This window comes from Ursus maritimus, unplaced genomic scaffold (genome assembly GCF_017311325.1).
Source record: "Ursus maritimus isolate PB19 unplaced genomic scaffold, ASM1731132v1 scaffold_11, whole genome shotgun sequence".
Taxonomy (NCBI): domain Eukaryota; kingdom Metazoa; phylum Chordata; class Mammalia; order Carnivora; family Ursidae; genus Ursus; species Ursus maritimus.
Window position 1 is genome coordinate 69,023,472 of NW_024423453.1, and position 9,379 is coordinate 69,032,850.

At 38.8% G+C, this 9,379-nt stretch overlaps 1 pseudogene; it reads left to right on the top strand.

The window, feature by feature from the left end:
* Positions 1-2,765: 2,765 nt before the first annotated feature.
* LOC103673301 lies at positions 2,766-3,184 on the top strand (annotated as a pseudogene).
* Positions 3,185-9,379: the final 6,195 nt, after the last annotated feature.

A 9,379-nucleotide genomic window follows, 5' to 3' on the forward strand; every position in this document is an offset into this window, starting at 1 on the left:
GTATTTTTTTTAATACAGAGAGGCAGTAAGTGGAATTACTATATATTAAACAGTTCAGTGTTGATTTCTTATGTTTTGATATATGTTTTTCCTTTTGTTATAACTAGCTGAGATTGAACAGTTAAAGAAGTAAAAAGAAAATGTCATAAATTCAAGGTCAACTTTTAATACCAGCCCTGACACAAAATGATATGTCATCTAGAACAAATTATTTCAATTATCTGAAATTCAATTCTCTGTGTATCATTTAATGACAGCTGCTATAGCAAACAACTGCAAGAACTCTTTATTCATTATTAATACATAATAAAATATATATTCTGATCACAAAATCCAATGAGAATTTTCTTATCAGATGACTGTTGGGATAGCACCCTTTCAAGTAGTAATTTAGGGACCAGTCCTGTTTCATATTGCGGCTCTGTTACTTTAGAGTCTTCCGTTTTTGGTTCCAAAGACAGGGAGAGAGAGAGAGCAAGGAAGACCCTGTAGGATGATCCAGGAGCCAGACTTGGAAATTGCTTGTATCATATCATGGCTTATATCATTCCACAGATAAGAACTCCATCATATCCACAAAGTGGATAACCTATATCAGTTTTGAATGTTATCAAATACAGTGAATTCCGTAGATGTAACATCAGCTGAAATGATGGACATTACCTTTGCCACAAAAAGTAAAATGAATGAGGTTAAATGAGCTCTACATCTTCCTCCACAAGTCTGTAGTTTAGTGAATATAGAGAAAATACAGGATAAGATTGAAGGAAGGCAGAACTAGCCAAAGTTGCAAAGAGCAGCATACAGCCCTGGACTGTCAATCTTTAGGGGGCTAGAACCATGTGTGATATTTCTCAGAATTTCCCACATATTTGCATGCAACTTATGGGCACTTATTAATGTTTGTTGTTAAAGATACTTAATGCTGAGAGACTTGAAGGGATGAAACTGGTGAAAAGAGCAAAATAAAGACTGGGTACTCTTGAAGACAAACCTTTTTTTTTTTTTTTTAACCTCAGTCTGTGAGCATTAAGCAGTCTTGGCATGGAGAAAAAAGTCCATATGGAATTAAACTATCAGCTCTGAAGAGAGCCCCACCTACCCCCTTTACAAGAACATCTCCGTTTCTGTTGAAGGACTAGGGTCACATTCCCAGTCATGGCAATACAATCACATATATCATAACAGTGAGGTTCTTTCTAGGGAGAAGGACAGGCCTTCAAAGCTCCTCAAAAACTTTTATTTTAGAGTTTTATATTGGGTTTATTTGTTGTTAGTGGTAGTTTTCTGTTGTTGTTTTGTTGTTGTTGTTATTGGGTTTGTTTTTTGGTTTTTTTGTTTTGTTTTGTTTTTTCATGTTTTTTTTTTTTTTAAGATGAAAAGCAAACACTTATAGATCAAAGAGTCTTGCTTTTGTAGGAAGTTTTCCAGAATCCATAAACTATCCATGAGGACAATTCTTCAAACGCACAATGATTTCAACAAAATAAAACAAAGCTGTTGGACTTCTGCCTTACATCGTCAGGGACAAAGGCGTGTCTCTCAATTAGAAAACCCTTTGCTATAGTCTAGCCTCATGGCTTGAAGTTGCCTGCTGATTTCTATCAGTTCTAATGCCAATCTGAGCCTGGCCTCTAAATTCTAAGGGGACAGTGGATACACTGTCTTAAAAACATTCCCACTCTCTCACACCAATAGAGAAACAGATGAACTTTGGGGAAATTTAATAATAGCCAATATTTATTAAGTACTTATTTTGTGCCAGGCACTGCTCTAAGATGTTTGTATGTATTAGCACAATTTATCCTTTCTCTGAGAGAAAGCTACTATTTTGGGCCTCATTTCTTTAGACAAAGAAACTAAAGAACAGCAAGGTGAAGTGTCTTTCTCAAAGTAACACACTTGGAAAAGAAGTAGAGCCAGAATTCAATCTCTCATATTTTGGTTTCAGAATCAAGTTCTCAACTGTGTCACATATTGCCTGTGGTGACATAAAATACCACCATCAGTCATCTTCACCCCAAAAAACAAAACAGAACAAAAATCTGTCCTGAGAGGAAAAAAAAAATTTTTTTTGCATCCACCTTGGAAATTGAGGGTAAGGGATACATTCTAGCAGTCCATGCCCTAAGATATGTCTTCCAGCATCTCTGACATGTGAAGAGCTTGGAAGGCCACACTCCCATCTTTATAACAAGAAAAAACTGAAAGAACTACAGATCAACTCTTCCTGGACCTATCAGAGACCTGAGGTTGTAGGGAATACTGCCACCCCCATATGGATGCAAAGGTGACTCCAGAGAGTCACAGCTGAGGTCTGCTTACCTGAAGAGCAGAAATCACTGGAACTATAAACTGTAGGGACATTTAAGTGGTAATTTTGATTTTCTGGAGACTGAGTTGGATTAGCCTTAGGAGAGAAACTCTTGGTAGTCGCAGTCTTATGGGACCCCACACTTTCCTGCGCTTTACTTCCAGGAAACCTACCATGTTCTCACGGTGAAATGTTGAAAAGATCCCCTCATGGCTCTGCCAGGAAAAGGGAAGAGTAACAATGGTAAAATATGCCTGAAGCATTCTCCATAGCAAAGGCCTAATCTCTGGGGAAAAATAAAACTTTACCAGAGCCTAATCTCTCCTGCCATAAGGGCATTTCTCTCACTGTATCACCCTGCAGCTTTCATGATTCACTTAAAGTGGGTGAGGGGATCTCAGGAACACATGTGAAGGCATGCATTTTTGAGCCCACCCGGTGCCAGGTCATCATGAAATTCAATCCCTTTGTGACCTAGGACTACAGCAAAAACCACAAACGCTGCTTTCGGGCCCTCTTGCATATGCCCAAGAAGATCACGTCTGCCAGCTCTCCAAGCAGCTGCAGCAGAAGGACAATGTCTGCTCCATGCCTGTTCACAAGGATGACGAAGTCCAGGTGGTTCAGGGACACTACAATGATCATCAAGCTGGCATGGTAGTCCAGGTGTAGAGAAAGGAATATATCATCTACATTGAATGAATGAAGCCTGAGAAGGCTGTGGGCACTAACCTGAGCGGTTGGCTATCATCAGGCTAAAACTGGACAAAGATAGAGAAAAAAATTATTGAGTGCAAAGCCAAATTTTGACAACTTGGAAAAGAGAAAGACAAATATAAAGAAGAACTTCCTGAGAAAATGCAGGATTGAATATAATCTGTTGTGTAACCATAGTTTAACTGTAAATTTTTAGCTACTATAGGCTCCTTTGCAACATTTCAAAATGTCTCTGGAACATTGCATTTCCCTCCTGTTTTCCTACTGACCTGTAGCTCTATAAATCTACTTTTGCAATTTTGATTAATAATTCTATGAATGAAAGTTAAAAATGGCACCACCACCCCACACCCTTGAAGGCAGCGGCTCAAGGACACAGGATTACTAAAAGAAAGATTTAGTCATAAGATTACAGAAAGGTTTTTTGCCCCAACCCTAGATTAGTACTACAGCAACAGAGCTGCAGTTGAGTAACAGTGGATTGCAATTGTTAACTCTGCAAGACACAGACTCCCTCTGAGGAGTAGTATTTAGGAAAGTCCAATGTCAACAGGGGAAACAAAAACAAGAACATTAGATACATTTGAAGCCTCTGGCACCTACAGCTACAATAAACATTAGACACAAACCACGCCTACCCAGATTAACACAAACTTCACACTAAAGGATTATTTCGTTTACTTTCTGTTCCTCAATACATAATGTCGGGCTTTCAACAAAAATGACAAGGGATGCTACAAGGCGAGAAAAAACAGTCTGAAGGGACAACAGAAGAGTCAGAATTAGACTCAGATATGGCAGAGATGTTGGAACTATCATACTGGGAATTTAAAATAAGTATGATTAACATGCTAAAGGCTCTAATGGAAAAAGTGGACAAGATGTAAGAACAAATGAGTAATGTAAGCAGAGAGATGGAAACTCTAAGGATCAAGAGGAAATGCTGGAAATCAAAACCAGAATGCCTTTCATGGGCTCATCAGTGGACTGGACATGGCTGAGGAAAGAAGCAGCGAGCTTAAAGATAGATCAAGAAAAACTTATCAAACCATCAAGAATGTGAAAAGACAAGGTAGATAATGAAAGGGAAGTTTTCCAAATCATGTGTTTGATAAGGGACTAGTATCTAGCAAGGAGTCTGACTCATGGTTAAAAACCTATGTGTGATTTTTCAGGTCTGAGCATGGGCAATAACAAATGATTTGCCAGGCATGCCCATGGTGGAAAGCTGCACTCTGCACACCAGACCGGGTGCATGGCTGGCATATTGCAGTTTCTGAAGGGAATTGTACTCGAGGACTCAAGCTTCTATGGCTGGTCAAGATCATGCTCTTGGCATATTTAAGTTCCCAGCCCCAATGCTTTTATTCTTAGCTCATTTTATCTGAGGCCTTGGACACACGGGAGAGGAGGACAACTTTAACATACTTTTCCCTGCTCCAACTCATTACCCAGTATTTTCACACTCCTAGTCTTTCCCTCTCTCTCTTTCCCTATCCCCACCATCCATAATACTGCCAGAGAGTTTTATTTGGGCCTCCTCAACCTTGAGACAACCTTACCTCCATGCTGAACCATCTGACCCTCAACCAGCACATCATACCATGAGGAAAAATGGGAAAGGAGAGTGCTTCCTCTGCTTTTAGCCTCTTGCTTATACCATCTCAGTAAGTAATTAAGGACTTAACTCTTTCATTTTTGCCTTGTTGCTTAAAGAGCTACTCTGACACTTGGCAATTATGCTCTTTCTCCCAGCTCAGCTGCACTCCTGACAGCTAAAGCACATTTAAAAAATTGTACAACTCAGGTGCCTGGTTGGCTCAGTCAGTTAAGTGTCTGCGTTTGGATCAGGTCATGATCCCAGGGTCCTGGGATTGAGCCCCATGTCGGGCTCCTTGCTTAGCAAGGAGTCTGTTTGTTCCTTTTCCTCTGCCCCTCCCCCAGCTTGTATTCTCTCTCTCTCTCTCAAATACATAAATAAAATATTTTTAAAAATTAACAACCCAGGGTGGGGGAATGGGATAGGCTGGTGATGGGTAGTAAGGAGGGCACATACTGCATGGTGCACTGGGTGTTATATGCAACTAATGAATCATCAAACTTTACATCAGATACTGTATGGTGACTAACATAATATAATAAAAAAAACATAAAAAAATTAACAACCCAATAATAAAAAATAACCCAATTAAAAAATGGGCAAAAGATCTAGACAAATATTTTTCTAAAGATATACGTATGGACAAAAAAAAAATGTGAACAGATGCTCAGCATCACTACGTATCAGAGAAATGCACAAGAAATGAGATAACACTTTGTATCCACTAAGATGGTTGTAATAAAAAGGATGGATAATAATGTGTTGGCAAGGGTATAGAGGAGTTGGAACCCTCATACATTGCCAGGGTGAATGTAATATTGTACAGCTGCTTTAAAAAACAATCTGGCAATTCCTGAAAAGGTTAAAATAGAGTTACCATATGACCTAGAAATTCTACTCCTAGCTATGTATGCAGAAGAGATGAAATGAAATGCAATGAAAGAGAACTGAAAACATGCCCTTATAAGAATATGTACACAAATGATCATAGCAGCTTTATTCATAATAGCCAAAAGTAAGAATAACTCAATGTTTATCAATTGATGAATGGATAAATAAAATGTGGTATATCCCAACAATGGAATATTATTCAGCAATAAAAAGAAATGAAGTACTTGGTACTTGCTGCAACATAGATAAACCTTGAAAACAGTAAGTTAAGTGAAAGAGACAGTCACAAAGCACCACATATTGTGATTCCATTTATAGGAAATGTCAATAGGCAAATCTGTATAGAGAAACAGGTCAGCGGTTGTCTACACCTGGAGGGGTGACAGAAGAATTGAAGAGTGACATTTAAGGCATGTAGGGTCTCATTTGGGGGCAATGAAAATATTCTAAAACTGATTGTCATGTTGGATGTCATGATGGATGATGGACTCTGTGAATGTACCAAAAGCCATTGAATTTTATTCTTTAAAGGGGTGAAATGTAAGTTATATGAATTATATCTCAATAGAGCTATAAAAAGATATATTTAAAGTGTTAAACATTGTATATAATTTCTGAATGAACAAAGGTGAAATTAATTAGAAATGTACTGACCATATCTCTATACAGTTTAAAATACATTTAATATTTTTTAAATCTCTTTTGAACACAGGTATATTTCTAGTTCATAGGATAATATTTGACATACAATAGTATTCAATAAATATTTGTTTAATTAATCAAAAGTTACATATGTGTAGGGCACCTGGGTAGCTCATTTGGTTTAAGTGTCTGACTTCAGCTCAGGTTGTGATCTCAGGGTTCTGGGTTTGAGTCAAACTCCCCACTCAAAGGGTGGTCTACTTGTCCCTCTGCCCCTCCATGCTTCTGCATGCACCCTCACTTTCTCTCTCAGATAAATAAATAAATAAAATCTTTTAAAAAATTACATAAGTGTAATTAGAATACCAGGAGAAGAAAGTAAGGATAGAAAAGAAGAAATATATAAAGTGATAATGCCTGAACTTTCCAAAATGAATGACAGATATAGATCCAGGGAGTTCAGAGAACACCAAACAGGATAAATACCAAAAAAAATAAAAAAATAAAAACACACCTTGGTCAACATACCCAAACTGTAGAAAATCAAAGACAGCTGGAGAGTGGGAGGATTAGAATTATAGTATACTTCTTGTCAGAAACCATGCAAGCAAGAAGAAAATGGGGTAAAATATTTAAAGTTTGAAGGAAAAAAAAACCACCTAAAACTGTTATTCTTTGAAAGTGAAGGAAACAAAGACTTTCAGATAAACAAAAACAGAGAGAATTCAACACAAGCACATATGTCCTTCAAGACATATTAAAATAACTTATTCAAGTAGGAGGCAAATAATACAGATCATTTTATGTATTGAATTGTGTTTACCAAAAAAAAAAAAAGTTGCAGTCCTAATGTTCATTACCACAGAAAGTGACCTTATTTGAAAATGAATGTAATCAAGTAAAAATGATGTCGTCATGGCATAAACCCGTATTTAAAAGGGGAAGGAGATTTGCACGCAGAGGCAGACATGCCTAAAGACAAGACAAAGCAGAGACATGGAGAGAATGTCATCTACAAGCTGAGAAAAAGCTTGAAGCTACCAGAAGCTGGGAGAGAGGCATGGGACAAACTCACACCCCAAGCCTCATCCATCACTGATTTGGTTGACTTAGATGATGAGGCTTTAGACTCAGAGGTGATGCTGAAATAATTCAGATTTGGGGGATATGGGGATAGAGTGAACAGCTCTCAGAAGGAACTAAGCTGCCAACATTTTGATTTTGGACTTCTAGCCCCTGAAACTGTGAGACAAATTTCTGTTGTTAAATCCACCCAGGATAGAATACTTCATTATGGCTGCCCAGGACGTTAATACAGATCATAGCAACAGTAAGTGGGGTGCTGCTCTGACAAATATCTAAAAATGTGGAAGTGGCTTTGGAATTTGGTAATGTCTGAGTCTAAAAGAATTTTGAGTAGTTTGATGGAAAAAGCCAAGGTTACCTTGAAGAAGAGACCGTTGTAGAAACCTGAATGTTCAACATGCTTCTGGTAAGATCTCAGATAGAAATGAGGGACATGTTATTCATAACTGGAGGAAAGGAGAACCTTATACAGTGGCAGAAAACTTGTCTGAATTGTGTCCTGTTGGGCAGTAAGTAGAATTTGTAAGCGATGAACTCAGATATGTAGTTGAGGCTGTTTCTGACAAAGTGTTGTAGGCAGGTCTGATTTCTCCTTGCTGCTTATAGTAACATGTAAGAGGAAGGAATTGCTAGCCAGAGTTTAAGGAGGTGGATTGACCATGTTAGCAGAAACACTTCCAGCTTGGATGTAGGGAGACAGAGACCAGAAAAAATGAAGGAAGACTTTCAGACTTCTAGGATTCTATAGGCAGGAAACAGGTGAATAGAGCAATTCAGCTGTGAGCATGTGTTACTCTTCAAAAAAACAGAAGAATTACCTCACGGGAAGTTCAGAGGCCAATGGGTCTGTCATTGACATTAGGGCTCTGAGGCCAAAAGCTCAGGGCACTGGGCCACAGCCTTCTCCATTCCAAAAGTCAGGGCCACATCATGAGTTCCAACGGGTGGGGTTACTTCCTAGGCAGATAAGGATGAGCCAACACCCAGGGCTGCCACCCCAGTAGGCCCAGAAGACAAAGCATTGAACCAAAGAGAGTTAGTGTCAAGGCTTAAATTTAATGGAATTGGCCCTTCTAATTTTCTGTCTTGTATAGGACCCATGACTTCCTTTTTCCTTCCTATTTCTTCATCTTAGAATGGGAATGTCTATTCCAGGCCTGCCCCACCACTATATTTTTGAGGCAGGTAACTTGTTGTCTGGTTTAACAGATTCACAGGTGAAGAGGAACTTTGCCCCAGAATGAATCCACCCCAAGCTCTATCCATAACGATCTGAGTGATTTAGATGATGAGATTTTGGAGCTAGAGTTGATACTAAAGTGATAAAGATTTTTGGGATGTTGAAATAGGGCAAACAGATTTTGCATGTAAGGAGCACACAAAGTTAGGAGACTTGGAGACAGACTCTTATGAATTGAATTGTGTCCCCCACACAGTGAGATGTTGAAGTCCTAACCCCAGCACCTGAGACTGTCACTTGATTTGGAAATAGAATCTGTTCAGGGATAATTAAGTTTGAATAAAGTCATTAGGGTGGGCCCTAATCCAATATGAATGGTATCCTTACAAAGAGGGGAAATTTGGACACAGAGTTAAACACAGGGACAATGATGTGAAGATACAAAGAGAATACGATATACAAGCCAAAGAATGCATGAGACTGTCAAAAGCTAGGAGAGGGCATGGGATTGTTTCTCTCTCGCAGCCCTTGGGGGGGAACCAATTTTGCTGACACCTTGATTTCAAACTTCAGGCCTCCAGAATCAAGAGAGAATAAATTTATGTTGTTTAAGCCACCCATTTTGTGGTAATTTATTATGGAATTCTCAAAAATTTGGCTCTACATAAAGAAAGAAACAACAATATCAATAACCACTTTAAATGTGAATGCTCTAGGGGCGCCTGGGTAGCTCAGTCATTAAGCATCTGCCTTTGGCTCAGGGCATGATCCCCATGCTCTGGGATCGAGCCCCGCATCAGGCTTCTCCTCTGGGAGCCTGCTTCTTCCTCTCCCAGTCCCCCTGCTTGTGTTCCCTTTCTTGCTGGCTGTCTCTCTCTGTCAAATAAACAAATAAAATCTTAAAAAAAATAAATGTGAATGCTCTAAATATAGCAATTAAAAAACAAAA